This window comes from Sturnus vulgaris, chromosome 2 (genome assembly GCF_052056855.1).
Source record: "Sturnus vulgaris isolate bStuVul1 chromosome 2, bStuVul1.hap1, whole genome shotgun sequence".
Lineage (NCBI taxonomy): Eukaryota > Metazoa > Chordata > Aves > Passeriformes > Sturnidae > Sturnus > Sturnus vulgaris.
The window spans coordinates 111,221,822-111,239,916 of NC_142244.1; the positions used below are offsets into that span (position 1 = coordinate 111,221,822).

At 45.1% G+C, this 18,095-nt stretch overlaps 1 long non-coding RNA gene across 1 annotated transcript; it reads left to right on the forward strand.

The window, feature by feature from the left end:
- The first annotated feature begins 12,779 nt into the window (after window positions 1-12,779).
- LOC148224964 (uncharacterized) lies at window positions 12,780-15,968 on the forward strand. Its single transcript, XR_015802006.1, has 3 exons — window positions 12,780-13,100; window positions 13,885-14,037; window positions 15,605-15,968. It is a non-coding gene; the product is annotated as an uncharacterized LOC148224964 (long non-coding RNA).
- Window positions 15,969-18,095: the final 2,127 nt, after the last annotated feature.

Sequence of the window (18,095 nt, forward strand, 5' to 3'; positions counted from 1 at the left end):
AGGGGCCTGGGGTGTTTTAATTGCCTTAGTTTCTAAATAAATGTAAAGAGATTTGTACAGGTCCTGGATGCAAACGACCTCTTGCAGAAAGGCTGCCTGACTTTCCTTGTGGATTTTTGCCTTTGAAAGAAGGAAGAAAATCCCATTAAGGCTGGGCTAGGAGTGTGGTACTAACATGTGCCCAAAACTATAATTAATGCAGACACCACTTCTCGTTTTGAGATTTAACCAGCACCTCTATATCTTCTCAGCTGCTAACACAGGTTGTTAAATACTCTTTCGTCTAGCTGATTTTTTTCAAGATTTTTGTTCCATTTCACTGGCAAACTACAAGTGACATGAAGACACATCAATAGAAATAAGACAATTACGATGGATAGATAGATAGTCAGTTAGTCAGTGCTTAGGTCAGTATGCAAATTACTATTTTTAGAAATTACACATTTTTGCCCTGCATGTGGGCTCTCATCTTTCTGTAATTATGGGCATTCTGCTATATAATAGAGTCTACTTCTGTATGACAAGTTATTTTGTAACACGTTGGCAGCAGTTTCAATTGCACAAATCGATCCAGGCATTGGAAATTTAACACAGAATTTTTACCTTTATTGCCTAGTTTAGTTTCTACCTGTTCTCTGCAGGTGTGCAGGGAATATGAGTCTCGTCCAAATTCCAGATCACTATTTGCTTGGGGTAATTTTAATTGAGCTGGCTGAAGGTGAAACTCACCCCAATGAATAATAATACCTGCTCTTCTAGAAGAACGACAGAGATGAAAATAGAATTAATTCAGAGATCCATTCCTATGGTCTAGCCACTGGGCACACATCCTCCAAATTAGATTGGACAGAATGGGAACTCCTTTGAAATTACCAGGCAGCCAATTCAAAATAAACACAAAGGAATGCCTTTCCATAACATACATAGTTGAACTGGGGAACTCACTGCCACCAGTTAATGTGGAGGCCCCCAGTACAAACAGGTTCCAACAGGGTTTAACCAGAGTTGGGAAGTTGGACAAACCACTGCTGTAATCCCCAGAGGTTCAGCTGCCAGCTCCAGCTCAGATAATCCTTCAAGTTCCCATTTTCTGTGATGAGATGCTGAGAAGGTGGCCATGAGATGGATCATCTGCTCACCATGTTCCTCTCAGTCCTCCCCTCCCCATGCACCTCTGGCTGCTTTCAGGAATGAACTGTCAGGCTGACCCAGAAGCTTTGGCCCAGCCCTGTGCACTGCTCTCAGTTTATGTGTTGTAACATGGGGCAGGTCCCCAGGCACAGCTGATCACAGTCCATAAACAGAGAGCCTTGTTACACCCCTGCTCCACAGAAAAGACTGTTCCACACATCTCTCCTTTTCTAAGTACTGAGATTTGCAGAGAAAAGACCATATTTTACCAGAAGGTCCACAAGCAAACCAGTGCACTGAACCCAGAGCTGGCTCTGCAGTGCCTTGGTGACCCTGGAGAGGAGTTCAAGGCAGACTGCATTTTTTGTGTGTGTGCTTGTTATCTTATCTTTGAAGTCCTTTGGGTGGCCTCCATCTGCCTTCAATTGACCTGCACAAAGTCTGATTGCAAATCTTTGTTTAACGAAGCAATTGTAAGATTTTTTTAGCTCCCATACAACAGGTAAAGAGCCTGCCAAGTTCTGCCTTCACAGTTCATAATGTTTTCATTAGCATCACTACCAGAGATTCCAGGTCAGAGTTCAGCCCTCCAACTTCAGTCCAGCACAGTCAGTGCTCTCAGACCTCTTCTTTCCATAATCCACCTACCCCAGGGTTCAGGAGAGAGCTATCTTCCAGCTCTTCCAGAGAAAGCCAGGGGTGTGGAGTTCCCCCCAGTTCCTTCTCTCAGGACATTCTTTCCCCCCATACAATCATTCCCCTTCTTCACTTTGCAGCACTGAGCCAAGGGCTGAATATGTTCCTGTGGCTCACCAAGGGGCAAGCCACAGATGAACACCTGCAGAGTGGAGATGACAAGACTATTACAAAATACTGTAATTGTGATACAAGAGTCTGACTGCCTGGGTCCCACACAGTGGCTGCCTGCACAGCCATGGATCAAACGTTTTCCACATTCATGCAATTCCATAAATGCTCTTGGGTATAAGTTTTCCATAAACACTGTGGACAGACTCTGCTAAGTGATTAAGACATCCATTTTCTGTATAGGTGCCTACATCCCAAGGGTGTCAGTGGCAGTGTGCTGACTTTTCCTGTTTGCACCTAGGAGGCTAATTTCAATTTCTGCTCAGACCCCCTCCTGCACTCTGGCTGTGTGAAGGAGGCATGAATTGCTGACTAAATGTAGTGGTTCTCCATGAACCATGGGTAAAATTCACCCTGCCAGGCCTTGCTCCCAAGAAGTTGTGGCCCAATTTAGACAGGAGGATGGTGAGAGCAGCACATCTATAGAGAGGCTTTTCTCACTGTGCCATGAGAAGTCTTTCCATGCTAGCCTGAGAGTCAAAATAGAAAGCAATGGGCCAGGAGACAGATCAGGAGGGCACACAGGTCTGAGGTGAGTAAAGAACCCACAGGAATGTTAAATGAGTGAGCTTTCATTCTCTTTATTATCTGTCTTGGTTGCAGAGCTTTTGGACAAGATTTTTTTGGGAGATTATCAAGAGAGATATTGGCACCAACTGACAAAAAGTTAATTCCCATCCTCTTGATTCCTTCTGTGCCTGTGGAAGGCAAGGAAGAATTTCCAAATGCATGAATGGGATCTGGATGGGATCTGGATTAGTGCCAGCTAATAAACTCCCCCATGGCTCAGTTCTTCACCTGAGCAAGTGCAAATTCTCATCTTGCAAATGGGAAGCTCTTCTAACTTAGTACAACATAATCTTGTTTAAGTCAGAGTTTTTAAAATAGAAGTGCCCCTTGTGACATAGCATGACCTGCTCACCTTGGCTTCGGGTTTGCTAATACTTTGAAATACTTTGTGGCACCCATCATGGAAGTACAAACAACTGATGCTAGCAGGAACATTTCCTGTATGGAACAGGAGTTTATGGATCCTTTACTTACAGAGGAAGAATTGTACGAGTAGAGTTAATCTTAAGTGTGTGTCCTAACTGTGATGGACTTAGGTGTCTCCTTCCCCTGAACCCTCCTACTACCCTCAGGCAGCAGCTCTATCCTCCTGACCAGTGGTCATATTCACCAGTGGAGATGAAGCATTGGAAAAGTGACCTTCAGTGGTGCCACAGGAGGTTTTGCAGTTGGAAAGAAAATCCTTCTCCATGGTCCTGCTCCCTTGGCTGCAGCACAATTGCTACAGCAGTTGGTGTGTGCTTGGAGGGACCTACAGCTGAATGCTAAATTCATTTATTTCTCAGATTGGACTCTGCATATCTATTTACCAAGCATAACTGTGTGCCTCTCCAGCCTCACATGGGTACTCCCTTGTTTTCTTTTCCCACTGCCAAGAAATAGTAAAATGTTTTGCAACAGCTGGCTGGGAGCACCCACATCCCAGGGCAGCTGGAAGCCAGAGGATATAGAGACTCTCCTAGTAAAAGGCAAGAGCAGTAGATCACATTCCCCTTGGACTGAGTGGAAGTTTAACCCTAATCTCCTACATCCTGTGTGGATGTCCAATCCACCTCCTGCTTTGCTTGTTGACATGTAATTAAAAACCACAAAAGTTTACTAGAAATACAGGCCACGTTTTTACAGTGTCATAAAAGTTGTCCTTGCATAAAATGTACATTGAGCAAGAGGGACATAGATTAGTAATTCTTACAGTATTAAGACTTTTTGTTCCAACATGCTTCACTTTTTAAAAAGGTGTGTGAGGTTTTTTGTTTATCTGGTAAACTATATTCAATCAGGCACTTTGTAACAGCAAATGTAATCAGTGGCTTAGGAGAAGCAGCAGAGAGGAAGCACGTGTCTCATTGATACTGCAAAGGGAATTTAAGTAAATAAAATGGATAACTTGTGCTGGAGTCAGGATGTGACGTAGGCCTGAAGTCAGTCTGGTACTTGCAGGCAACCTGCTGGACTGCAGTGGGATATTTAACATCACAATTTGTTTTATTAGTGTCATAAAGTGCTCTGTCTGAACTAGTGGTCAGGATTTAGGAGTGGGTCAATATTGAAAAAAATCCATTAATTGATTATGGAATTTTTCAAACTTTCTGGACTGTGAACTGTGTTGTGTTCACTCAATCTGTCTGCAGAGAAAGGCTGTTTGCAGAATGGGTGGTTTTTATAAACCTTTTTCCTCATTAACACATTTTTCATCCAGCGAAGGCTGTAAAAATGCCGGGTGAGTTCAGTCACCAGTTGCACTCCATGATTGGTAAATTCTCCAGAACTGCCCCGCTGAGGAGTCCTAGGAAAAAGTTTGCAAATGGTTTACCTATGCTAAACTGTGTTCAAAAGAACAGGTGCCAAAATACAAGGAAAAAACCCACATCATCGTAGCCAAGATCAAGGATGAACCTGACTAGAGATTTTCTCACCATTTTTCTTCCAGTGGACTTTCCTGTCTTGGCTATTGAATGATGTCTTCCACAAACATGATGCTTTACCTCCAGTCCTGCCACAGTCACCCCAACTCAAGGTCCCCAGCAGCCACCTCTTCCTCCTGCAGCCAGGTCTTTTGCAAAAACACCCTCTGAAGGCATTGACTTGGCCTCATTCTTTGCCTGAGCTTCATCCAACAACAGCACGAGGAGGTGCAGCTGGGGGTGATGTTTGGAAAACCTCGTTCATGAAATGTAAATACTTGTAGGTGATTGTATGGATAATATGGTTTCATGAAGAAACCACTTGATGTGTCAGTGTTAATACCTACATCCCTTCATTCCCCTGGTGTTTGTATGCACAGTACATATTTTGCTTATAGAATACAGAGCAGGGTTGTAATAGAGATGTCTTCAAGCTACATTTATTTGATCTATTTGTTTTTACATTATTTTTATGCTACTAGCAAATGGGCTGTTTGGGAATCAAAATGCCAAAGCTGAGGTATGAGCAGGATTGCTCATCTCCATCCCCCATCATCCATGATAAAGAAATCAGGCTGGTATTGATTGTGGCAGAGGGGGGAGCAGAGTACACTAAGTATGCAAGTCCATGCCAGTCATTTAGCACCTGGGGAAAGGTGATATTTTTGCCTTAACTTCCTGGCAGTTTAGAGCTGTGCTGTGTACTGTGGGACAGCATCACGTCCTTTGGGAGGACACAACGGGAAATACCTTCTGGTAAACATCATTAACAAGAATTTTCAGCAAGTATTGGTGATTATGCACCACTCAAGGTTGGAGAATGGCAAGGGAAAGATGTGTTTCTTTAACCAGCAGAGTGCAGGCATTCAGACCTCAGTGAAGAGGGATCCCAGCAGGGCTGATCCCAGGGCTGTCAGTTCGTGCACTCTGTGTTTCCCTGTGTCCCAAGAGCCTTCCTCCCTGGTCCCAGTGACCTCGGCAGGTTTGCTGGCAGTGGCCTCAGCAATCACAGCCCCAGGGAGAGGTTGCCCCAATGCAGGGGCAGGTTCACACCCCAGGGCTGCCACAATGCACATCCCAGGGCTGACCTCTGTCTTGGAGAATCCCACACCAGGGTGAGTGCTGGTGGTCAGTTGGCTTCAACAAACCCCCCAAAAACCTTGATTTCAACCAAGACAAGTGTGCATCCTGCATGTTTTGGCCAAATTGCTATCAGGCCTGTCTCCCCATGGACATTGTGGCCATGAGATCCTGGAACCTAAACACCTCTTCCTCTTTATGTCACACTGCTGCTTCCTACAATTTCTCATATTTTTGTCTTTTGTCCTCCTGGACGAGGTCAGCCAGACTGTGACTCTCCTTCTGCCGAAGCTGAAGACCCATTAGCCCCGTTGTGCAGAGCTTGAAGGATTTGCATTTATCACCACCCCATGCATTAGACTTTGCTGAAAGTGCTCCTTATCTCTCTCCCCCATTGAGCAAGGGATGTAATAACTTCCAAGCCCTTACCAATACCCAGGATATGAATGCTGCCACCTCCAAACAGCCTGTGACACTGCATCCATCACCTTGTGTCCATCACATCTCAGCCTTGTGGGAGCTCTGCTCACACCATCCTCAGGCAGATACAAGTGGATTATGTATTTTGGTTTAGAAGCAGAAGATTTTTTCGCTTTCTCAATGATCATAAAATACATTCTTAGTTCTGAGTGTTCTTTGTCTTTCTCTCTTACCGGGAAGTGTGAAAAACAAGGCTTGAGAGTTCAAGAGCAAAGATTTTTTTTGTGCATTCAGGTTTGAGGTCCATGTGTGAAAAACCTACCACCAGTTCCTAAAACAAGATTAGAAGGTGTCACCAGCATGATGTACAACTGCCCAAGAAACAAGCTTATTTACACAGGAAAAGATGCAAACCAATTGGTTTGTGCATGTACAAATGAGAGTGTCTATGTGTGGACAGAGCAGGAGATACCAAACAGACCAGAAATGGAAAGCTGAAATATAAAAGGACAAGGGCATTTAAAAAATGCAAGTGTTTGTTTTTATGGTGCATTTATAACAGGCAGTTCATAAGCCTGTACCCTTCCTGGGCTACTGTAAAAGCAAAGTGAGAAATGCAGGGAGGAGTAACACCTTTTATCAGACCAGCTGATAACAGCCTGAGAAAACAGATATATTGGGACACACAAAGCCTTGCTCAGGCCAGAGGAGAGGTTTCTGTTCAGATCTGACAAGAAGTCCATGTACCTGTTAAACTTGTCTGTTTTCCATGCCTTTAGAGGTTACAGTTGCTGTCAGGCCATGGGATTCAGCTGTCAGGAGCAGCTGGGAGCTGGCAAGGGACCCCACACCACCAGGGATGCCTGGATGCTGTGCCCCCTTCCCTTGCTCATTCCTGCAGCTCCCTGCCAAGGGCCTCTCTGATGCCCAGGCTGAAATCAGGACTGCCTGGAACACCTTCTTCTTGGAAAATGTGCATTTGTGTGGTTAGACCTGCTCTGCAGGGATATAGACAGGACACCAATGGTCCCAAACACACTCCTCAGTTCCTGGTTTCCTCACCTCTGCTCTGGAGCTGTCCAGTTTTCCAGTATGCCCCATTTACCAGGATGGAAGTTTTCAAGAAGGGCTGGAAGCCTTGAGAGCCTTGCATAGTTGGTAGCACTTCCCTCTCCTGGACCAAGGCTAATCTGCTAAGAAGGGCACATTTGGAGGATCCTGAACTGGAGGACAGAGTGGAATTATAGTAGAATCATTTAGGTTGAAAAAGACCTCTAAGATCCTTTGGGTCCAACTATTAACCCAACACTGTCAAATCCACCCCTAAACCCTGTCCCCCAGTGCCACTTCCACACGTCTTTTAAATTATTCTGGGGACTCCTCCTGGGCAGCCTGTTCCAATGCTGGAAAACCCTTTCCATGAAGAAATTTTAATATTATCCATTTTAAACTTCCCCTGGAGCAACCTGAGCTCATTTCCTCCCATCCTCTCATTTGTTACTTGGGAGAAAAAACAGATACACACCTGGCTACACCCTGCCTGTCAGGGAATCCTAGAGAGCAATTAGGTTTCCCTCAGCTTCCTTTTCTCCAGGCTTAAACAACCCCAGCTGCCTCAGCCAATCCTTGTAGGATTTGTGCTCCAGACCCTTCCCCAGCTCTTCTCTGGTCCTGCTCCAGCACCTCAATGTCCTTCCTGAACTGAGGGGCCCAGAACTGGACACAGGATTTGAGGTGTGGAAAGTACAGGGGACAATCCATTCTCTAGCCCCGCTAGCCACACTATTGCTGATAAAAGTCAGAATGCTTATCCTGCATCAGTGCTTAACTAAGGGGTGTTCTGCTCTTTGGGGTTTCCCACTTACCAACTGGTGCACCTCCTGTGACCTGCATAGCCTCAAGGTAGGCTTTAAAAGGTCAAAATAAATTGTTTCGACCTTCCAGGGCTCAGGGGAGAAATTATTTCTATTCTGCACCACATTTTTATTCTGTGGTGGAATGAGATTTTTTTGCACCTTTTGCTGAAAATTGGGGATGTCTTGTAAACTCACCATTCCTTGACCACTTCTTTCCACAGCCCTTCCTCAGCAGCAGCTTTGCAGGCTCCTCTGGGCACGTTGCCAGATGGAAGGGATGCTTTCACAGGAGAGGTGAGGAGAGGTTGTTCGATTCTCTCCTATCTCTATATTTGCATCAACAGAAGCTAAAAAAAGAAATGTCTCCGTACCTACAGCTGCACTAAATATAACTATCTAGCTGGTTCTATATATACATTTTTAAAAGCATGATATGTGATACTTGCAAAGGGTTGAGCCTGGAAAATAAATTACAATGCCAGAGGGCCAGAGCTGTCAGTCACTCCATGCAAGGTAAACCACTGATTGATTTGGTCCTCGAGAATGGCTGACTTTTCTCTTTGTTGTCCTCTGAAATAACAAACTTAGTGTATTTTCCGGTTTACAAAAAAAAAAAAAAAAATTAAAAAATAAATGCTCAAAAATAGTAATAATAGTAACTGATATCTGAAAAAACAGGGAGAGCCAAGGATGTGGTATAGAGATTTTGGATCATCTAGGGTTAAAACCTCCAGTCCTCAGCGCCAGTGATATCAGTCACTAATAGTAACCTTGCGTAGCTGCATGCATTAAGGTGGTATTGGATGATAAGGCAGAGGAGCGAAGCAATCTGTTGGGTTACAGCTGAAAATAGAGTCACTGCTGCACAGGGAAAAGCTCCATCCCCTCCCTGGCTCTTCCTTCAGAAATGAAAATGCAGGGAGTCGTGCCGAGGGAAGGGAGATCTGATTTCCCACTGCTAAGAGACAGGGTGGCACCTGTGAGAAGGATTTCAAGGTCACGGTGGCGATGCTATCAGCGGTGATGGGGGAGCAGGCAGACAACAGGTGAAGGCTTCAGAGGTGGTGGGGCTGCCAGGGAGATCATCCGATAGCCATGGCCAGCCGCCTGCTGGGGGGCACCTTCAGCCCTTGTTTTCCACACAAAAGCACGGGAATCAAGGTGATGATGAGGGTAAGAGGTAAAGGATTGTGCCTGTAGGTAACTGAGGTTACACAGCCACCCACCCTGACACCCACCAGGCATCTTGGAGAATCCCCCTCCACTGCCCATGTCCTGGTAAACCTCCTGCTGCCAACAGGGCAGGGTCAGCCTGGCAACAAACTCATGTTTCCTTTAATCACACATATTCAAAGGCAAATCAACGAAATGGCAAGGAATAGTGAGGCTTGACCGAGGCCAAATGAACTCTCAGTGCAGTCTCAAAACTGCAGCTCTGTCAGTAAAGGCAAGGATTTGAGCATAGGATCTGACATTTCCACTGATAATCTTTGTTCCAATTGTGTTCCACCTACATTTCTAATCTTTGGCAAAGCACTTACCAGCTTGGCACCTCTGTTTACTCTTCTTCTTGTAGAGCAAAAAGAAGTCACGAACCACTTCACAGGCTTACATTAGAATTTCATAACTAATATTTATATGAGTGTTGGAGATCCCTGTCTGGGAGGTACTACAAAGGGGACCTCTACATCAAAGGTGCAAATATACACAAAAGTGGTTCAGGGAGTACATAGACTGGCTTTTGTAAAGAGGCTCCTGAAGTGGGGGCAGCAGTGTGAGCAAAGGTTGCACAACTCAGTCAGGGTATGTTCCAAGGTGATACTGAGACCTTAACTAAGACCTTTCTGGAGGGCAATGGAAATTTCACCCTGTTAAGAACAGGTGCAAGGCATTCAGAATGTCATAAATTTAATCTGGATTACCTTTCCTGGATTATCTGATTTGGATAGTGAATTTAAAAACGCCACTTAGCTTGACAATAAGCATTCTGACCTACCACTTTGTTTTTTCACCAGTCTTTTTTGTCCTCATTTTTTTGCTCTCCAAACTCCAGAGCTATCTGGACACTTGAAAGCCCGCAGTCAAGAGTTTCTCTGATTATGCCAACACTCATCAATCCCACTGGCAGAAATACTAACAGATCCTTGGTGCTCTTTTGTAATTAGGGAACAAGTATATTCTTGCACTTTAAGCACTGGGGAGGTGAGTGGGAGATGGGAATTAAATTTGCCCCAACAAAACCCTCTTGCAGAAATTTTCCTAATGCTGAATCTTTCTGTAACTCCTGAATATCACATGGCTCCTATTCTACATTCAGTGAATTTGCCCCGTGACACCTAAAAATATATTTATGGTGGTACTGTCTACCTGCTCTGAACCCTGAAATCTACCTTGTATATATTTATTTATTTATTTATTTATACATATATGTACCTCTTGTCACAACCATAGGACTATGAAGCTATGGGGACGTAAGTAATCTTACAATTTAAGGGCATTAGGACACAGCTTATATTGTTTGTTATTTTATTGGGTTAATTTTTCCAGCTCTTCTTTCCATTTCTCAGTTTTCCACTGCCCCTTACGGGGACATTGAGGACTGCCTGGGGTTGGCACCCAGGTGTTTTCCCGGCTGCTAATTTGTACTTTAAATAAAAGGGAAGTGAAGCTGATGCAGGTAGGGCTGGTGTGGTTCCAGCAGGGATCAGTGGGAAGGAGAAGGTGCTGCTTTACCCCACACTGGCCCTGAGCAGTGGGAGATTGAGCAAACAGCTGCCAGGACTGCACACCCAAACTGACCACTACAGACCTGAGACACCCTGCCTAACAAGGTGCCTAACAACTCCTCTGAGCCAGACACTGAAAATTAACTGAGAAAAGGGCAAACAAGCCAAAGGCAGTTGGGGAAATCCTGCTGTTCTGCCTTCTTTTGCCCATTTCTCAGTTCAAGGCCCTAAAGGCTGTATCCTGAATGGTGGGACACCAGTGCAATGTCCCTGGGACCATAGCTGCTGCCACTGCTTCTGTGGATGGGGATTGTAGGGGGACAAAAGGCTATTGCTGGTGTAGGGGCAAGGAGGATCAGAGGAATCATCTGAGAATTGATATAGGTGCAGCTGCCTGTATTTCATTGTGACCAAGAGCCCTCACTGTAGTGGACAGAACTTTATAAATGTAAGTGCTTAACACAGTCTCCTGCTGGGCACCGAACTGTGTGCATGCATGGTGAAATATTATGGTTGCACGACTTTGACTGTTGATTTCCTCAACCAGAATTTTCCTTGTAACTTTTGCCATTGTAGGGCTTTCCAGCCAACACTGCTATGGTATTTAACAGGTAGCATTACATTTAAACACTGAAAATAGGCTTTTCTAGCTTCTGAGCTTGGTCAGAGAAAGAAAGACAGTACACCACTACTTGAACACAATAAAATGTTTCAAACAGAACTTAAAAACATTTTCTAAAGTCTTTAAGAAATATCACATCATGGCTTTCCACAAATCATGCAAGAAATCTAGGAATGAATCACTTCCCAAGCAGATGCCCTGCTCACTGTCTAGTAGCCTGCTGCTGGCCATGCCAGGCTGTGACTTGCAGGTCACTGCTGACCTGTGAGTCCAGGGGACACAATCTCCAGCCAGGCTGCATCAGGACAGCTATCCAAAGAAACCCTTGTAGGTGGCACAGTGACAACCCTAGTGCAGGGATTTGGCTTCTCTCCAGCTTCATGACAGGTCTGCCCCAGCACGAGGCATGGCCCACATCCCATGGTCTGTCTGCCATGGTGAGCAGTGATAAAAAGGCTTTGGTCTACATTATTATGGTCTCAAACTGGGCTGTGTTTCCAGCCCTCCTTGCATGCAGAAAATGTTCACGAAGGATAATCTTAGGGTCAGAGCATGAGACAAAAAATCAGGTGAATTGGTTGCCTTTGTGACAACAGGGAAAACAGACATCTCCCTGCTTTGAGGTCAGGCAGAAGAAGAACTTCCCCCTAACACAGACCAGGGCTGTGGGAAGTACCCAAACAAAGCCAGATCCTTCCCTGGCTGCAGGAACTATCCAAGCAAAGCTGCATCCTGCCATTCTTACTCCTGTGCTGCCTCTTTCTGCCCTCAGAAGAGCTGTAGAGCTGTAGCATAAAAGCAGGTCCAGCATTCAGTCCAGCTGCACACACAGAGACAGCAGGAAAGCTTGTGGCACTCACTGTTTCCCCATCATTTCCATTTCTACTGCTGCATCCAGATTTTGTGTTTATCTTTCTTGAAGCCCTTCGGTGCACGCTGAGACTTTAATGCCTGGAAGAGATGTTAAGTAATGAGACTCTTAAATACAGATGCATCCCCTCAGGTATCTCCTGGGTCTCCTGTGGGATCAGTCTCTTCCCAGCTTTTGCCACTGGCACAAGGCTGTGCCAGCAGGGTGACTGCTGCAAGGATTAAACTAGGGTCACAATTAGCTCAAGATTTTGAGTACTGAGTCCAGGCCCTAAGGAAAGTGGCAGGGATCCAGAAAGGAGGTGGTACCCAGCAGCACAGTGGGTGTCCTGGGATAGCGTGGGCTCTGCAGGAGAGCTGCACACCACTGCTCTGAGCACCACAGATCTGCCCAGAGCTGAAACCCCAGGAGATCTCTGCTATCTCTGTTTTCCCCATGGTTTCTGTATGCAAAAGCAACCCACAAGTCTCATTTTTTAAGTCTTTTGCAAGGTTCGAAAGGAGCAGGGAAGAAGCATTGTTAGGGGTAACCTGAGCCTCAGGTTGGTGTTGTGAAATCCCAGAGGAAAGGAGCCAGGAAAGGGTAAAAGGGAAGTGGGAGGAGAGCTGAGGTTCCAGGAATTGTTAGCTGCACATACAGGAAAAATAATATTGCCCTCCCTTTCTCATTAGCAGCAGTGGAGATGCTTTGCTGTAAACATTGAAAACATTTGTGTCCTCAGTCAGATGACTACACGTGTGCTTGCAACAGTGGTCAAGGAAAAGGCTGGATTCTCTAAAAGCTGAGATGTTTGCCAAGCTGCACATTTGATAGAGAATAAACTGCTGATCCCTCCTGCATCCTCTCCTCTGCACCTGAAATATTGACCATCGTGCAGCCCCACAGTCTCGGCAGTTTTCAGGCAGCTCCTCTCCCTCCCTGTCCCACCGAGAGCCAGAAGCTCAGGGCACTCTGCAGTGAGCAGGGCTCCACGGACCCTGCTTCCTGCTTCCTAAAGATGGAGACGTTCAGGAGCAGCAGGAGTCATTCCAGATGATTTGCTAATGAACAGAGGTATGGCAGGAACATAGCCTACCTTTTATTAAAAAATCATTTCTAGATAAGAAATAAAGGACTGGGGGGGGAGGGAGGGGGGTTTCTTCCCAAATTACATTTTGCAGGAGAGAAAATGCAAATTAGCAGAACAGTTCTTTTGGTTAGCAAACTGACTTAAAATTTACTCATTCCTGATTTCTTTGCAGTCTTCTTTAATGTGAAAAATGTAATGTCCCTGCACCTTGGGGTTGAATTTTACTCAGTTTCAAGGAGAAAATAAGTTTTTACCTCGCAACACTTTATGAGGATGCCAAAGACAATATTTAATATATTTCATAAGTCTTAAGCCTATCTTCTCCAGAATTTCCAGTAGTGTCAGTAGAAACTTTATAGAATTGTCCCCATCATCTGCTGAAGAAATGCAAGGCCAAGAGCAGAAGCAATCATTCCAGATCCCTCAAAGCAGCCTAACCCTGATTATCAAACATCCTGTTAGATATGCTGGGTCAAATTTAGTCCTGCTGTAAACTAATGCAATGGTGTTTAGAGGATTCTGGCTTACAGCCATTGATGAGTATGTATTTGCCATTGCTTAGACAAATGACCTCATGGCAAAAAGTATTATTAATCTGGGGGATTTCTTTATGAAAACAGCCAATAATATTTCATATGGCATTCACAGGTTTAACTCCAATTTTATTGCACTTAACACAGGTTCTCTCATCTCCATGGGCTGTACAAGAGGACCCTTATGGACTGTGACTGCTGTTTCTCACAGTTTTCACCTGCTTCTTTCTTGCAGATTCTTGGCTTGGACAAACCTAAATGTCCAAGAGGAACTTATCTGCCACCTTGCCGAGAAAACAGTCAAAACAACAAAGTAATTAGATCACAATTGAATACTTTAGGGAAGCATGATTTTAAGTTTTGATCTGCCACAGGCTCCCAGTACTGGGTAAGTTACTTAGGCCTGTGTCTATTGCACTTAATTCTTGCTATATCACTGGAAGCTCCCATGGTAGGAGCATGGTCTGCATTGGGAAGCTCTGTTGCCTTGAGGGCAGGAAGGGAGCTGGGAGTTTGAATAAATTACCTTCCTTTGATACCTGCGTTTCACCACGAATTATGCAAGAAATTTAGTCTGCTGGCTTAGATACTTATGCTTCTTAAAGACACCAAGGAAAAGTCCAGGGTTTGACTTTTGCATGGGGTGGTTCCAAATGTGAAGAGACCCTCAGCATTTAGTCCACACAGCAGCACCGACAAGAAAAATATTAAATATAGTGAACTAATGAGACACATCCTTCTGTTCTTAATAGAGAGGGGGATAACTGTGAAGATTTTAGAAGAAAATCTGAAGGTTGGTTGGAATGCTGACACAGAAGTTAGTCTGGGTCATTTAAATCTGCACAGCATCTTATGTTTCAGAATATCCCAAATCCCTTAAAATTCTACAGTAATATTAATGAGCCTCTAGAATAATGGCATAACAGAGTTTTGTAGCCAGGATAATTGAAGGTCAGAAGAGAGAGCATTACCTCTTTCCAGAAGCCTTGCCTTGCTTTGGAAAACACAGCTTGAGGCTGAAGCATGAGATTAAATCCCAAAGTCCACATTTGGGATGATTTGTGAAATTCAATGTGAGCATTTGCAAAATGTTCATGTTTACATTTCTCCTGGCCTCTTGTTATCTTTCATCATGAAGTGCAGGTGTTAGAGCACAACTACAACCACATTGCACTCTCTGAGCTCTTATGAGCTTTTGATCACTTTAATCACTGTACTTTAGAGTAGCTTGATCTATTTTTTCCAACTAATTTGACATTCCACAAGGTAAGAAGGTAATTAGTGACGTCTGCTCTACTGAAAGGATATGGAATTTCACTTATTCCCCGAAGAGCTTTACATTTTGGCTACAACTATTGTTAGATAGAAAACAATGCTTCTTTCTTAAGGAACCAGAAGTAAAACACAACTTTGAGTAACCTGGTCATGCAGCTTGCTCACATTTTGTTTTAGTTCTGTCTTTGATGCCATACAAAGAATGAATTTTAGCTTTCCTTTGCCCTCGTGGGTCCAGCTGCTGTAGTAGTCAGTGCTAGTTACCTGCACATCTCTCTCTTGGTTATGTTTGCTGACTTTATTTGGCACCAGGCTCAGGTACATGGCTGAGAACAAGGTTTTCTTGTTTGGGGCATGGTTTTGCAACCCTAGGAAGTTAAAAGCAGGAGGTTCTGCTGCTTTTACTGCCTGATCTTATCTGAGTCACTTAGAAGGTACCAGCTGTCTGGGTATTAGCTAATTGCACAATTTGTGTGTGTTTGTGCAGGCTTTCATAAAAGATAGGAATGGTATCAGTGGGGTAATGCTTTCACCTTCCCCAGGGGACTCTCTGGCTGTGTGACCTGACAGTGTTACACGGCTCATTGCAGAACAACACTGGTCTGCTGCCTCCTGAGGAGTGAGTCTGACCTTTGTTTAGACAAACCATCTGCTTTCTCTGCTCTCTCTCTCTCTCACAGTCTCTGATCTACAGCCACAAAGGAAAAGGAGTGGCCTGCAGAACTTCAAACACCAAAAAAACATTTCAGCCTGAGTTTGCTGAGGTGCCTGGGATCCCAGCCTCCCCTGGGAGGTGGTGGCTGTATCAGAGCTCTCCAGCGTGTTCCCAAGGAGGAGATGCTTTTGTAGCCAGACAGGCAATTTCTTTCCTCTGAAAACCAGGGGCGGGCTGGATGGCAGCAGATGCTGCTTCAGAAGCTCCTTTCCAGGTTTTGATGATCAGCACACTTCCCAGTGCCAGCAGCACTCTCAAACCCAGTGCAGGACTGCAGTGTTGGTAAAGCATTTGCACTCTCACACAGGTGCCCTCTCACCCTTGCCTTTTGCAGGTAATCCATCCCTCCCCATCAGCCACAGCTGCACTGCTGGGAAATGAGATGCTGTGAGGTCAGTGCTGAACCTCAGAGCAGTTCCCTGCACTGTTTCACTCTTTTAAAGTGTGCTGGGGGGAAGGCCTTGAACGTATTGGGATTTCCCTTTCCCTGGGTTGCTCCTCAGGGCAGCAGCTGCCATGTGTCACTCCCCTGAGAAATGGGCAGGTTTCACCAGGCACATTCACTGAGCTCAGAACAGCAGAGACAGAGGCAGGGGGTCCTCAGCTCATCAGGACACTGTACTTCCATTCTCTTCAGTTTCCTTCTCTCCATGGATATGGGGTGCTATAATTGAGAAAGCAAAGAGGAAAGAGGATTTAGGTCCATCTCAAGACACCTCAAGGTCTATCTCAAGGTAGGGCAAATGTACACCACTTCACTAAACTTCCGAATTTTAGTTTCTTTTTAGAATTTGGAATGGTTACTCCTGCTCATATAAATCCTGCAGCCTCTCTAGCTGGAGCAAGGAGCCTCATGTAGCACACACAGTTCTTTGGAGTATTGCAGGGTTTTATTAATCCTTTGCCTCTATCTTAAGTGAGTTCCCCAGGCCCCACTGTGCAGATGTTGGACTGCAGCAAAATCCAGTCCTAGAGGGGTTGGTGATGGCTCCAAGTCTTCCAGCTGCTCTCACCAGCCTGGGAATGGCACCTCTAATGCTCCTGGGATCAGCTGATGCCAGCAAAGATTGGGCTGAGAAGTCCAGAGCTGCTCACACCACTGTGACCTGAAGTCCTTATTTAGCTTGTACAGTAAGGAACAAAATGAGGGTTGCCTGTTGTTACTGCACAGGGTCTGTTATGCAATAAATATTGTTGAAATAAATGGCCAAATCCCCAGTGCTCCCCAGATTATAAGATTTCATCCACCAGCATATTAGCCTGTCCATGAGAAGGACAGGAGGCAGATGGCTGTGTGGGGATGGACAGTTGCAGTGTAGGATTCTTCTTATTCAAGAGCTGCTGAGATGTTTGATCTTACACTACAGAAATCACATAATTCAAAGGCAGCAGGATCCAGGCCATAAGGAAGTGAAGATGGAAAAAAATCAATCCACCTTATCAAACAAACGTGTGTCTGCAAACACGTGCCTAAGATAGCAATGCTATTCCTTTGCATCCATGGAAATGAACAGTCTGGTGAGAATCAGTGGGTTTCCATTATGATGAAATCCTGGGTAGTCCATGTGCTGTCCCTTTTTGGAGAGTCCAGGTCCCAAGCTGGTGCCAGGGGCTGAGATCTTGTCACAGTCACTCACTGTCCTCTCTGCTCTTCCAGCCTTTGCCCTTCCAAACAGAGATCCAGGCTGCAGTGAGGGCCAATCCACAGAACCCCCCATGTGCCCAACCCCTGACATCTTCAGTGTTGCATAAGGAGCACGGTGGGATTTTTTTTTACACAGACAAGGTTTTGCTTTTGCTGGTTTCTTGCTGCAATAAATTGGCAGATGATGCTCTAATGAGAACAATAACGCACCACCCTACATGCTCTTTTGCAGCTCGTGAAAGGCTCTAAAAGCTTTCACCAGACACATTGTCTGATTTTTAGGGAGTGTCACTAGCACTGTTTACCCTAGACAGGCAGAAGCCTGTTTTTATCCCACATGGTTGCTGGACAATTAATGTCGGGCTAAGTGACCAATAATTAGTCTGATGCGAGGAGCCCTGATTCCTGAGATTTTCCAACAATTTCAGCAGCAGAGGCTGCCTCAAGGCAAGCTGTCCCAATGGACCACTTCAATGAACTCCTTCGTGGGTGGCATGCTGGGGTGCAGTCAGTTGGCATCAGATGTGCTGTGCCATTTCGCACCAGCTGATGGTCAGCACCAGTGACTGCGAGGGTGCTGTCCTCCCGTGACAAAGTGATCTGTGCTCTCCAGCGTTTTCTACTCGGAGATACCCATGCAAGGGATGGAGAAGCGTTTCACTTTGCTCAATTGTTTCCACTTGTTCTGTTCTCCAGCGACAGACTCGGGACTGTCTTTACTCTTTGTTACAAAAGTTATTTGGCAGCTCAGATGAACTCCCGTGGGTGGTTATCACCAGCTTGTGATTAAAATTATCCACCGAACAGCTGT